Source organism: Bombyx mandarina, chromosome 21, assembly GCF_030267445.1.
Source record: "Bombyx mandarina strain Sakado chromosome 21, ASM3026744v2".
Classification (NCBI taxonomy): domain Eukaryota; kingdom Metazoa; phylum Arthropoda; class Insecta; order Lepidoptera; family Bombycidae; genus Bombyx; species Bombyx mandarina.
In genome coordinates, this window is record NC_143227.1 from 2,529,560 (window position 1) to 2,541,921 (window position 12,362).

Here is a 12,362-nt window from a genome sequence, read left to right on the forward strand (position 1 = left end):
TTAAAAGAGTACAAATTAAAATTTAATTGTTATTGACATGCGCATCAAATTAAAAAATAATTCAGAACTGTTTTCATATAGTTTTAGATGGTAATTTGTAAGGAAATTGAATTTAGAATACCATTATTTCCGTTTAATGTAACTGAAGTGAGGAATCGATCAAAAATATATATTATATATTTTTTAGCATGAAGTCAAATACATTATTTATTGTCGGCTGTTGTGGATCGATTAGTAGTGCGCATGCGTTCTGGTTCATTCATGGCCATGGACGTTTGTGTGCCCAGAATAATAGATGGCACTAGCAGCGCACACATTTCAGTTAACGTTCCCTATTTGTCTTGTATGGCTAGGTGCGATATTGCGGAGAAAATGCATAATTTTATAATAGGACTAACCAGGACTTAATTAAAAACTCCTTCCAGAGTTTGACACATTAGTCGTCTGTGACCACGAAACTTTAGAGACGCATCAAAATGTAACTTCGGTAATAATATAATGAAAATATAAAAGGGAGATTTAAATTTTAAAAACTACGACTCGAGAAAACCAAACACAAAAAGATTTACTCATAAGCATATATTATATATCTTCATATACTTACATACTGAATTTGAAATGTAACAAATTAATGCTAAGTAGATTTAAAAGGTGATTTTAAAATTAACGATAAAAAAAAATTGCTTAGACGGGTGGACGAGCTCACAGCCCACCTAGTGTTAAGTGGTTACTGGAGCCCATAAACATCTACAACGTAAATGCGCCACCAACCATGAGATATAAGTTCTAAGGTCTCAAGTATAGTTACAACGGCTGCCCCACTCTTCAAACCGAAACGCATCACTGCTTCACGGCAGAAATAGGCAGGGTAGTGGTGCCTACCCGTGCGGACTCACAAGAGGTCCTACCAGCAGCTTACGTTGATTATAATCCTTATGAGTTTCAGAAGAGATAGAAGCTCGGTTTGCCGACCGCGGCCCAAGTAAATACGTACGGCAACATTAAAACTGTCATACCATCCGTACGTAAAGGTTTCCCGGTAATGAACGTAAAACAAGCACGGTTCGAAACTTGGACGAAAAAGTTTCAGCATATTTCAAAATTCGCATTCGTTATCGTAGCCGCCGAATCGAGTCAGGGCTTATAGAACTCGTCTTTTGAATTCGGAACATTGTTTTTTTTTAGTATTGGCACTCATGACTATCTATTTTTTTTTTAAAGGATTTTATGACCTGGTAACTAGGACCTTTAAGTCATGTCTTATTTTAATTTATATTCTTACTTTTATAAAAAATGATAATATTATGGAGTGAAATTAAATGAAATGAAGATGATTAATTTGAGACATTAATCAACTGGGATGAAATTAAATGAAATGCGATGAGATGATATAGGATGAAATATAATCTCAATGAATTGGTAGTCATTTACTGAGATTTTTTCAGTGGACTTTTTGGAGGATCGGACGTCTAGCGGCTTTGTTTCATTTTCCCACATTTGTGCACTTTCACAGATATTAAACAGTTAATAAACCACCGTTATTACACATTGAAACCTGAAGAATATAAAACAAATCACACAACTTCACTCCTCGCGTTCCCGCTAAAAAGTCTGATTAACTATAGTTTAGGCGGCACAGATAATTAAATTTGCAAGACACACGTGTAAGTTTTTAGCAAACATAAGATTAATTGGAGACTTTCGATCCCAAGATGGTTGTTGTCATTTACGTCATTACACAAATGCTTGACTTCAATAATTACTAAACACCTGATGGGATTTAAGTTCTTCAGCCTGTTTCTTCTTCTTCTTTGCCTCCACTCCCCACTAGGTGAGGTCGGCATAGCAAACTTTTCTATTCCGTTCTATTTTATCAGCCGTCATCTCAACACTCTCTCTCTCTCTCTCTCTCTCTCTCATCTTCATTCACACAGTCCATCCATGTCTTCTTCAGTCTATTTACCCTAATCAAAGATTTTGGGCGGTTTTTAGTTTTATTGTGGCTTAGTTATATTCTTTATGTATATAAGTTTTCATTCGTATTGACTTAAAACTTACATAATATGGCTGTTGAGTTTAAAGACGTTGGTTCTGTGTTTAAAAAAAAAAGGTGCGTGTACTTATGTATGCGCGTAAGAAGTTATACTTTATTTTTATTAAATTTATTTCTTTTTTTTTAAATATTAATAATAAATATTTAACGTTAATAATTTAATAATATTTAGTATGAATTATATTAAATAATAATTTTGTCATTTATATTACTAAATAATACATACGGATAGTTAACCTCAATTGTATTGGAGCACTTGTGGGCAACTTCATTTCTGTTAATTTTGTGTCACGCGCATCGTAAAATTTCACTCGCATCAATTTTTCATAACGCGCCTAAAGAAGTATAACTTAAAAACCCATAAGATTCAATATAAACAGCAGCACAATAAAGAACCGGACCAAATCTGAAACACCGCGCATTCTTAAAGCAAACGAACCGACCAAATCCGATGAATCTTAATCAGATGTTCGTAGTGCAATTACAAGGCGTCCCAACGGGCCGGATCCGGTCCGAAGGTACGCCGCATTGCAGTTGATACGTAAGTTTTGAATTATGTATAAGTTGCACGAATATCTAGCTTTTAGATTCACAGCTAGAGTCGAGGGGGTAGTTTAATAATTATAGCATATAATTTTAAGATAAATAAAAAAAAATAAAAAATTGTTCTTAAAATTTTAACAATTGTATGGCATCTTCTTCTGTTAAATGAAGTTTATTTATAAACAAAAGAATTGTTGTAAAATAATGAATAAGATTGTTTATGTCCTCTGCGCATTCCAATAGTCGGAAATAGCGATAATTAAAAAGCGGCTTAAATTATATCGACTACTCCCGAAGACCTGAGAGTATCCCGTAATTGACTTTGTTAAATAATAACGTCAATAATGGCGGGAAGCTGTTGCGCTTGAATCGCTAGTATTGGTTAAGAGATTTAAAATAAAAATAAAAGAACTAAATTATTTGGACTCTGTATCCGTCAAATGCTCCGAGACTAAAAAAAAGATGAGTGGTGTCGTGGGACTCCCTCCGGATAGGAACGAAGTTACTTATTATAAAAATATTAATTTTGAGTTCTATTCGAGGTATAAAGAAAATAAAACTGGAGGTTTCGCAACAACCCACGGTCATTCGGTAACGTGCGAACTTATTGTGGTACACTTCATTCACGGTTGCTTGCATAAGAGTTAGTGTATTGTGCAAATGAACGCTCTGAGATCGTGGTCAATGAATGATAAAAAATATGTTATTTTTTGTACGTTATTACAAAGTTAAGTCGTACACTGTGTGCATTACTAATAAAAACCTTACGTTACGGACGTTTTTTTCCCGGTTAGGGTACCCCTCCGCATCGTCCCATAAGGAACTTCGTTCAAAGAACAGAACAAGCTGCGAATGTTTGTTTAATATTATCTAGTACGGGAGCTCTGTTAGGTGCATGGTTGTGATATCCGTTGCATTTAGTAAGTCTGTGACCCGCTAGAGTGTTGCCAATGTAATGAAATAGAATTCAGTGTTGGCTTAAATAAATATAAATACATTCTAGACGTCTTGACTAATGGAGAGAATTTGAATTTTCTGAAAATATATATCTGAAAACTGCGTCGTCACGCATCGTCTTGTCAGCACGAAGACAAGCAAAAAACAACTGGTATACATATCAGAGGAGAGGCATCGGAGGTAAGCTTTTTTTTCTGACTCTATTCGCAGACATCCTAGCCCCAAATAATGGAATAATATTCATTAAAATACCTAAGAAAATACTGCTGCAATTAAATCAGTATGAACATGAATTTAAAAAAAAAATGACACGATCCAATCCTTTTCCCATTGCACCCCATATCTTCGAAGTTAAATTGATTCGTACAATATTGACAGGATTCTATACGACATTTTCACATGTACAATCCAGCTCTGGAATGTTGGTACATCTTCGCTGTTCTGTGTCTGGGTTACGACGTAATAACCTACAGTACAAATGAATTTTGAAAAGAGTCCTTAGTCTTATGCAGTGCCAGAGACCAACTCAGGCCGTGACTAATCGAATACAGTCGAAGTCGTCGTGGCCTAAAGGATAAGACGTCCGGTGCATTCGTATGTAGCGATGCGCCGGTATTCGAATCCCGCAGGCGGGTACCAATTTTTCTAATGAAATACGTACTTAACCAATGTTCACGATTGACTTTCACGGTGAAGGAATAACATTGTGTAATAAAAATTAAATCCGCAAAATTATAATTTGCGTAATTACTGGTGAAAGGACGTTTTGCAAGTCCGCACGGGTAGGTACCACCACCCCGCCTATTTTTGCCGTGAAGTAGTAATGCGTTTCGGTTGGAAGGGTGGGGCAGCCGTTGTACTGTAAAAAGTGAGACCCTAGAACTATATCTCAAGATACCACTTCACACCAGGTGAGCCGTGAGCTCGTCCACCCATCTAAGCAATAAATAAAAAAGTACCTTAATTACAAGAGCACTCTGCTTAAGATTTACCGATAGTAAATATTTATCAACTGTCACGAATGAGAGAGATAAAATAGTCTAGCGTTCAGATAAGTGCGAAAGGGATAGCATTGTTATTGGATGCACCAGTCATCGAAATAATTAAACACAGTCATTGAAAGACATAGATAAAATATGAATTATCTCTATCTTGACTATATACTTGAAAATGAATCTTGTTCTCTAGGTACGTTTTCTAGTGTATACTTTATGACAGTAAATTTTTAATTAGTGCTTCAAAGATAATAAGGTTCCAAGTTCTTGGTATGCTCTCAAAGCTTCCTTTATAAGATAATTAAAAATGAACACTAAAAGGCATACTTAATTACCTTATCTCAACGTAGGGTACCGACATATCAATTTCAGCGTTTCTCAAACTTATCTCCATGAGGTTTTAATTAAAAATCCCGTTTTTTCCGGCGCTTCGTCGCGTCTCAACACCAGTGGAAGGGTCGGCTCTTTTATCACTCGTTTATCTGGTAATTCAGTCCTGATAAGATTCAGCTTTGTATGCCGTAATTATAACCACGTATTTTTTTGCTTTTCAGACCATTCACGCTCCGTAACGTCACCGAGCTTTGAACAACATAATTTATATATAAATAAATAAATCTTTACTAACAATCACGCCACGTTAACTGGTCCCGTGCTACGTTCGTAAAGAACTTGTGTTACAGGTACCAGATAACGGTAATAAATTTAAGATTTTTATTATACACATACATATATTTAATATACATAACCCTGGAAAAGACATTTTTATATTTATCATACCAATATCTTCTCTTGGCGGGATTCGAACCCGCGACCCCCTTGTGTAGTGACCATGTCACTTACCACTACACCAGACGGCCGTTTATATGTAGCTTATATGTATTTTTATATGTATGTATTTTAGTTCGATAGTGGTTTATGTTTTGTTATGTTCTTTTTTTTTTTTATTGCCCTTGTAGGCACACGAGCATACGGCCCACCTGATGGTGAGTGGTTACCGTCGCCCATGGACTTCAGCAATGCCAGGGGCAGAGCCAAGCCGCTGCCTACCGCTTCTAGTCAGGTTCATTTTGCTGGTGGATTATGACCTCAATCCAATCGCTGCTAAGCTTCACAGTATCATCACACAGCAGTGTAATCTGTAGATATCCTAATAATCTCATCGAAATCAGCCCAGTCTGATCCCCAGTCTACTGAACATGCATTCCGACTTTCAAATTTATAGCTCACTATGTTTATACAAACCTGCCTATTGATTCGTCTATTAGGGGGGAAATTTGTAATAGGCTTTAAACGAAAAGGCTATAAAAAATAATTCTCTGATGCACTAGAGATTAGAAATATTGAATATAGCTCAGGCTCGATTGAAAATATAAGAAAATGCGCATAAAGAAAGTTTTGTATTTTAAAAACGTGATATATAGTTTCTATTGTTTACTTGTTTAATGGAAAACTTTTAGCTAGAGCGATAATTTACTGTATCTCTTAGTTTCAATCTAATTTTTTTTTTTTTTTTTTTTTTTTTTTTTTTTTTTTTTTTTTTTTTTTTTTTTTTTTTTTTCCTACCTATGCTGATAGCCTTGAGAGGCTATTTCAGCTTCACCCTAACGTTTGTAGGTGAGCTCGCGGGGCTCAACCGGAGAGTTGCTAACACTGACCCTAGCAAGAGCAGTGCTTCGCAGAATCTACCACCGGATCGGAAACGCGACCCACTGAGAAGATCCGGCGAGAAACTCAGTGGGCTGTGTCTATGGGTTAGTTCGCTCGTCGAGCCCTTCGTCGCAAGCGACGGGTTCGACAAGGACGGCGACCGGTGCTTGTGGTGCCTAAGAGCACCGTTAATGGATCAGGAGGATCCGTAATGACGTGCTTTGGGCGACGTCGACGGTTTACCATTCGGTCTACTGGGTCGGGTATGTAATTTCCAGCGGCTACGATGAGAGGGTTCTCATGTCGTGCCGCCTTCTCAAAATGGCGCAGCGATGCCGACTGTAGACACTTACTGACAGAGTCAAGCTCCAGGTCATCGTGGAGATCCACGTTCCTCAGGAACCATGGTGCTCCGACGGCTATCCTGCAGAATCGGGATTGAATAACCTGAAGGGGCTTCAAGTTGGTGCGGGCTGCGTGAGCGAACACTACGCTTGCATACGTCATAACGGGGCGTATGCAAGTTTTGTAGAGAGTTACCTTATTACGGAGGGACAGTTTGCTTCGCTTGCAAAGCATAGGGTAGAGACGTCCTAATATGAAGGCGGCACGGTCGCGTACCGTTTTAATATGGGGACGGAATGTCATCCCTCTGTCGAGGGTGACGCCTAGGTATTTGACCTGCGAGGCCCACGGTATGGGCTGGCCAAAGAGAGTGACGGGGCTAACGGCGGAGGTGTTTGCGCGCCTATTAGGGAGTGGGATGCTCGAAGTGGTATTCGGAGGGCGACCCCTTTTGAAGAGCACCGCTGTGCTTTTCGTGGGGTTGATGTCGATGCGCCACTTCCGGAACCACTGTCCCATGGTGGCTACTGCGATCTGGAGTCGCCGATGAAGCAGCGACATCTTCCTACACGAGTAGTAGATAGCCGTGTCATCGGCGAAGAGCGCTAGATGAGTCTCCGGAGACCGGGGTATATCATTGATATACAAACTAAATAATAACGGGGAGAGCGCGGAGCCTTGCGGGACTCCGGCAGTCAGTTGACGGGGACGAGAACGAGTTCCCTCTACTCGATATCGAAACGAACGGTTCGACAAGAAGTCTCGTATGATGAGCACGAGTCTGTCTGGCACTCCCATGTTGTACAGTTTGTAAATTAAACCGTTGTGCCAGACTTTGTCGAACGCCTTCGCGATGTCGAAGAAGAGGGCGCCGGTCGGGATTTGTTTACGCCTATTTAGTCCTATCAGGATGTGCTCCGTGAGGCGGTGCACTTGTTGTACGCACGAGTGTTTAGAGCGGAATCCGAACTGTTCGTCTATGAGAATTTTGTTCGCGGTAACAAAATCCCAGAGGCGTTTCCTAAGGAGCCGTTCGTAAATTTTTCCTATCGTCGGGAGGAGACTAATCGGACGGTAACTAGAAGTTTCGTTTGTCGGTTTGCCCGGCTTATGTATACCGATAACGTCCGCTTCTTTCCACACCGCGGGAAAGATGCAGTGCGTCATAGCGGCATTTAAAATTGTAGCCAACATTGCTATCAGTTGGACTGGCAAGAGTTTTAGCGCGCGGTTGCGGATGCCGTCGGAGCCGGGTGCCTTCCTAGGTTGGAGGTTGTGGATCGCGTCTCTAACTTCGTCAGTGGTAATGGGGGGTAACGCGTCCGAGGGCGGCAGGGAAGCTCTGCGCTCGACCTCCCTGTCGACTAACTCGGTGTGTTCGGGGTCCGCGTGTTGAGTGCTGGTGGTGCACTGCTCTTGCAGTGCATCGGCCAGCAGCTCAGCCTTGTCATCGTCATCGAATGCCGGTGGTTGGCCTGAAGGGCGTACGAGGGGAGGCATAGTAGCGGTAGTTTCGGATTTGAGAGTCCTAGCTAGTCGCCAGTATGCTTGGTGGGAGGGCGCGAGTTGTTCTAAATAACTATGCCAATTATCGTTACGCGCGTCACTTAGGCGGGAGTGGACTTCGCGTTGTAGACGACGCATCCGAATCCGGTTTGAATGCGTGGGAAGACGATCGTAGGCCCGGATTGCCGCGTTCCTAACTCTTAAGAGATTCCTAAGTTCGGAGGACAGTCTGATGCGGTGGAAGCTGTCCTCCACATCGACTTCTTTTGAAGATCTAATGATCGCGGAAGAGATGTGATCGGTAATGATGTTTATGGATTCGACGGTGTCCTCGGGGGATAGATTCGAATCCGGGCCGTAAGGGAGGATTGGCGGAGCGGCTTCGGCTAGGCACGTGCCCAGCTTATTCCAATCCACCATGGTCCTCGTAACAGTGGCTGGGTTGTGAGGGCGACCGAGCTGCATAAGGACAGGTCGGTGGTCTGAGTCGAGCTCTGACAGTGCTTCGATGGAACGTAAGCGCAGAGTTACGTTCCTAAGCAATGCCAGGTCTATAGTGCTCGGACGGAGCGCGATGTTATACGGATAACATGTTGGAGTTGGGGGACCGACTACTTCAAAAGTGAGGTCGTCTATAAACGCGTCGAGACGCCTACCGTTAACGTTCGTACGATGGCAGTTCCACCTAGTGTGGTGGCAATTTAAATCGCCTGCCAGGATGACGGAGTCTCCCATGCCAAACAGTGACTCGATGTCACTGCTCAGGAGGGGCTTGTCCGGGGGGAGATAAACGGATGCGATGACGATCGGCTGGTGTCCCGTCAGCGAGATACGGCACACTGACGCCTCGATATGTAAGAGCGAGGGAGTATCGAGAGGAACAACGTGCAGAGCCCGCCTATAGTAAATGGCAGTCCCGCCTTTGGAGGCGGTGAGTCTGTCATTCCTAACCATGACGTAATTCGCGACTTTCGGGTCACGACGCGAGGGCTTCAGACAGGTCTCCTGCACTAACAAAATATCTACAAGATTATCGCGGAGGAATTCGAAAATTTGATCGCGTTGCCGCGCGAGTCCGTTAGCATTGTAGAATGCTAACGTAAGGGAATACGGTTTTTCTCTACCTTTTTGCGCCATTGATTACCGGTAAAGAATTTTTATAACGTGCGAGACACGGACTCGTAGACGTCCATGTGATCGAAAGCGGCCGCGAGCCGCTGTTCGGGGGTTACCGACCTACGGATAGCATCTGCGAACGATCGCAGACGGTCAAAGTTTACCGCGGTGACGAAGTCGCGCACGAGCGCGAAGTCGTTGACGACTGAGGGTTGCGGGGGGCGGTACGCGGGCGCGGGGCGAGGTGCGAGCAGGGGCTGAGGCGCGTGACGTGTCGCAGGCGGGAGCTGGGGTACGTTTTGTGTTCCCTCCTTCGTATACGGCAGCGGTTTTTTCCACGCCGAGACGGTGGGAACCGCAGCCGGTACGAAGGCTGGTTTCGGCACTGAAGGCGCCGAAGTCTTTGGGTCGACGGTTCGGGGGGCTGGGTGGTTCAGGCGTTTACGCGGAGCCCTAGGACATCCGCGGTAGTTTGCCGGGTGCCCTTGCTTAAGGCATAGGACACAGCTTGGGGGTTCCGTCGCGGTTTCCCTAACACGCGAACATTCTGTGGTTGCGTGATCGCCGAGGCATTTCACGCAGCGGGGGCGCGCGTGGCAATTACGCGCTGAGTGGCCATAGAGCTGGCACCTGTGGCACTGCCCGGGAGTACCACGTTTATGGGGGGCTTCGATGGTGACCCCGGAGAGGCCGCATATCGTTTTGAGACATGAGATTCTTTTCTTTGCCTCCGGGGTTGATTCTAGCGCGACGAGAATCATATTGTACGGCTGTCTGCCGCGTCCGCTGTGCATCCGGTGCACACTAATTATTGGGAGGGACTGACCGATCAGATCCTCCTTTACGTAGTCTATGTCGAGTTCCTTGGGGACTCCACGTATCACTACGCGGAGTTCGCGGTCCTCCTGAAGAGCATAGGTGTGATAACCTATGTTCTCCTTTCGGAGGTAAGCAGAGAGGGCCCTATGGTCGCCCGGCGTTGCGACCTTAATCTGAATCCCATGCGCGACGTTACGCGCATGGGTATAATTAATTTTGTTGGCCTGAAGGGCCTGGGATACGCGATTCCACGCTGACTTCTCCTGGAGTATCAGCGGGGGCGGGACAACTGTTTTAGGCGCGGGCGCGGTTTTTGGGCGCGGCGGTGGGATTACGCGGCGGGCGGAGTCCGACTCTGGCGTTACGACTACCTGCGGTCGGGAGGCGGTCGCGGACTTGGTTTGCTTCGTCATGGAGCTCCGGGACTCCACGACGCGAGTACGCTTTTTACCGCGCGTTACAGTTTGGAACCCATCCGAGGTTCCGGGTTGAGGGCTAGTCGCGGACTCGAAGTCCATCTCCGATTCGGTATCGGAGCCTGAACTAGACGCTATTGAGGTCGCGACGGACGAAACTGACGTGATTGACGCGGGCGCGGGGGTAGCGGGGGCGGGGGCGTTAGACGCTACGACGGCGGCGTGCGTACGTGCGCTTGAACACGGACCGGCGGCGGGGCACGCGAGGCATGCCTGCGAGGCATGTTTGGCGACGGCAGCGAGAGATGCGGGGGGAGAATAATTACCAAATGAGGCCCTATAGGCTTCGAATTCGGGCGCGATTGACGGATATTTTTCCCGAATGAAGTCGATGAAAAGTTTTTCCTCCATCTTTACGTGATTTTCGCCCGGGGGGGGGGCGGCCCCGGGACTTAAACACGCGCTCGCCTTGCGGCGAGGCCCCTGCGTCGGTAACACTAAATTGGCCGAAGCGATTCTAGGAATTTTAGAAATTTTAGTGAATAGAACAAGTAGAATAGAATTAGAGTGAATAGAACTACTGCACAGTTCCCGGGCGGCAATGCCTTGCAATTAGGCGCAGGTACAAATTCCGAGAAACACTTGGGCCACAGATGTGCCACGAACAATGATCTATTATCACCGGTAGTCACTTCCGACAAAACAATGAGCACGTCCACGCGCGTCGGTTGCTCAAATCGGAATGATTCAATCTAATTAGTCCGCTAAAAGCAAGTGTATTTTTAGCCGTAAATATAGCGAGTATTGATAACGATATTAATCAACCTACGTATTATCACATCGAACATACTTCTCTAGGAAGCAGCCGTCCCGTACATTCATTAGGGCGTGCACAAATTCGTACTCCCACCCACTATTTTTCCGCAAAGTAAGAAGACTTTTTCTGAAGAGATTATTCGGTATTATTACATAGCAACCAACTTCAATCACAGTCATGTTGCCATATCAAGGTGGTCAGTGGCAGAATTGGACATCGTGGTATCAGCATAACATGAGTTACATTTCGGATCTAAAGGTGGGATAGGGATTGATCCATTCTCAAATTGTTACGAAATCTAAATTTTACATATTTTACGAATACAAAACATAAGTAAAAAAGTGATGATACGCTAAAGCTAGAAAAGGTTTTCCTTATTCTTTAGATGGGTGGAAGGAATAGTGTTCAGTGGACATGAACAATTTAAATGCCGTCTTGAAACACGAGTTCTAAGGTTTTAGTTTTTATAGTGCAGATTGAATTTAATAATTAAATCGATTTATTGTAAAGAAAAACAGCTTATCAACTAATTTTTCCTTTTCTTTCGTTGTAACTTTGTGATTAAAGAAAGTTTTGTGTTAGCTTTTTGAAACGAAGTTCCTTATGGGACGATGCGGAGGGGTACCTTAACCGGGAAAAAACGCCCGTAACGTAAGATTTTTATTAGTAATGCACACAGTGTACGGCTTAAGTTTGCAATAAGGTAAAAAAAAAAAAATATCATTCATTAACCACGATCTCAGAGCGTTTGTTTGCGCAATACACTAACTCTTATGCAAACAACCGTGAATGAAGTGTACCACAATAAGTTCGCACGCTACCGAATGACCGTGGGTTGTTGCGAAACCTCCAGTTTTATTTTCTTTATACCTCGAATAGAACTTAAAATTAATATTTTTATAATAAGGAACTTCGTTCCTATCCGGTGTTCCACGACACCCCACATCTTTTTTTTTCGTAAGACAAGTTAACGCCAATAAGCATTTCCTCTCTGTTAACTAATTGATTTTCTTATTTTTGCATAATTTGCAAATGACAGGGTTTCGTGTTATCATTAAAAAAAAAGATATTGGACAAATGCCTATTATTGGGAACATAATTTTTTTTTTTATTGCCCTTGTAGGCCGACGAGCATACGGCCCACC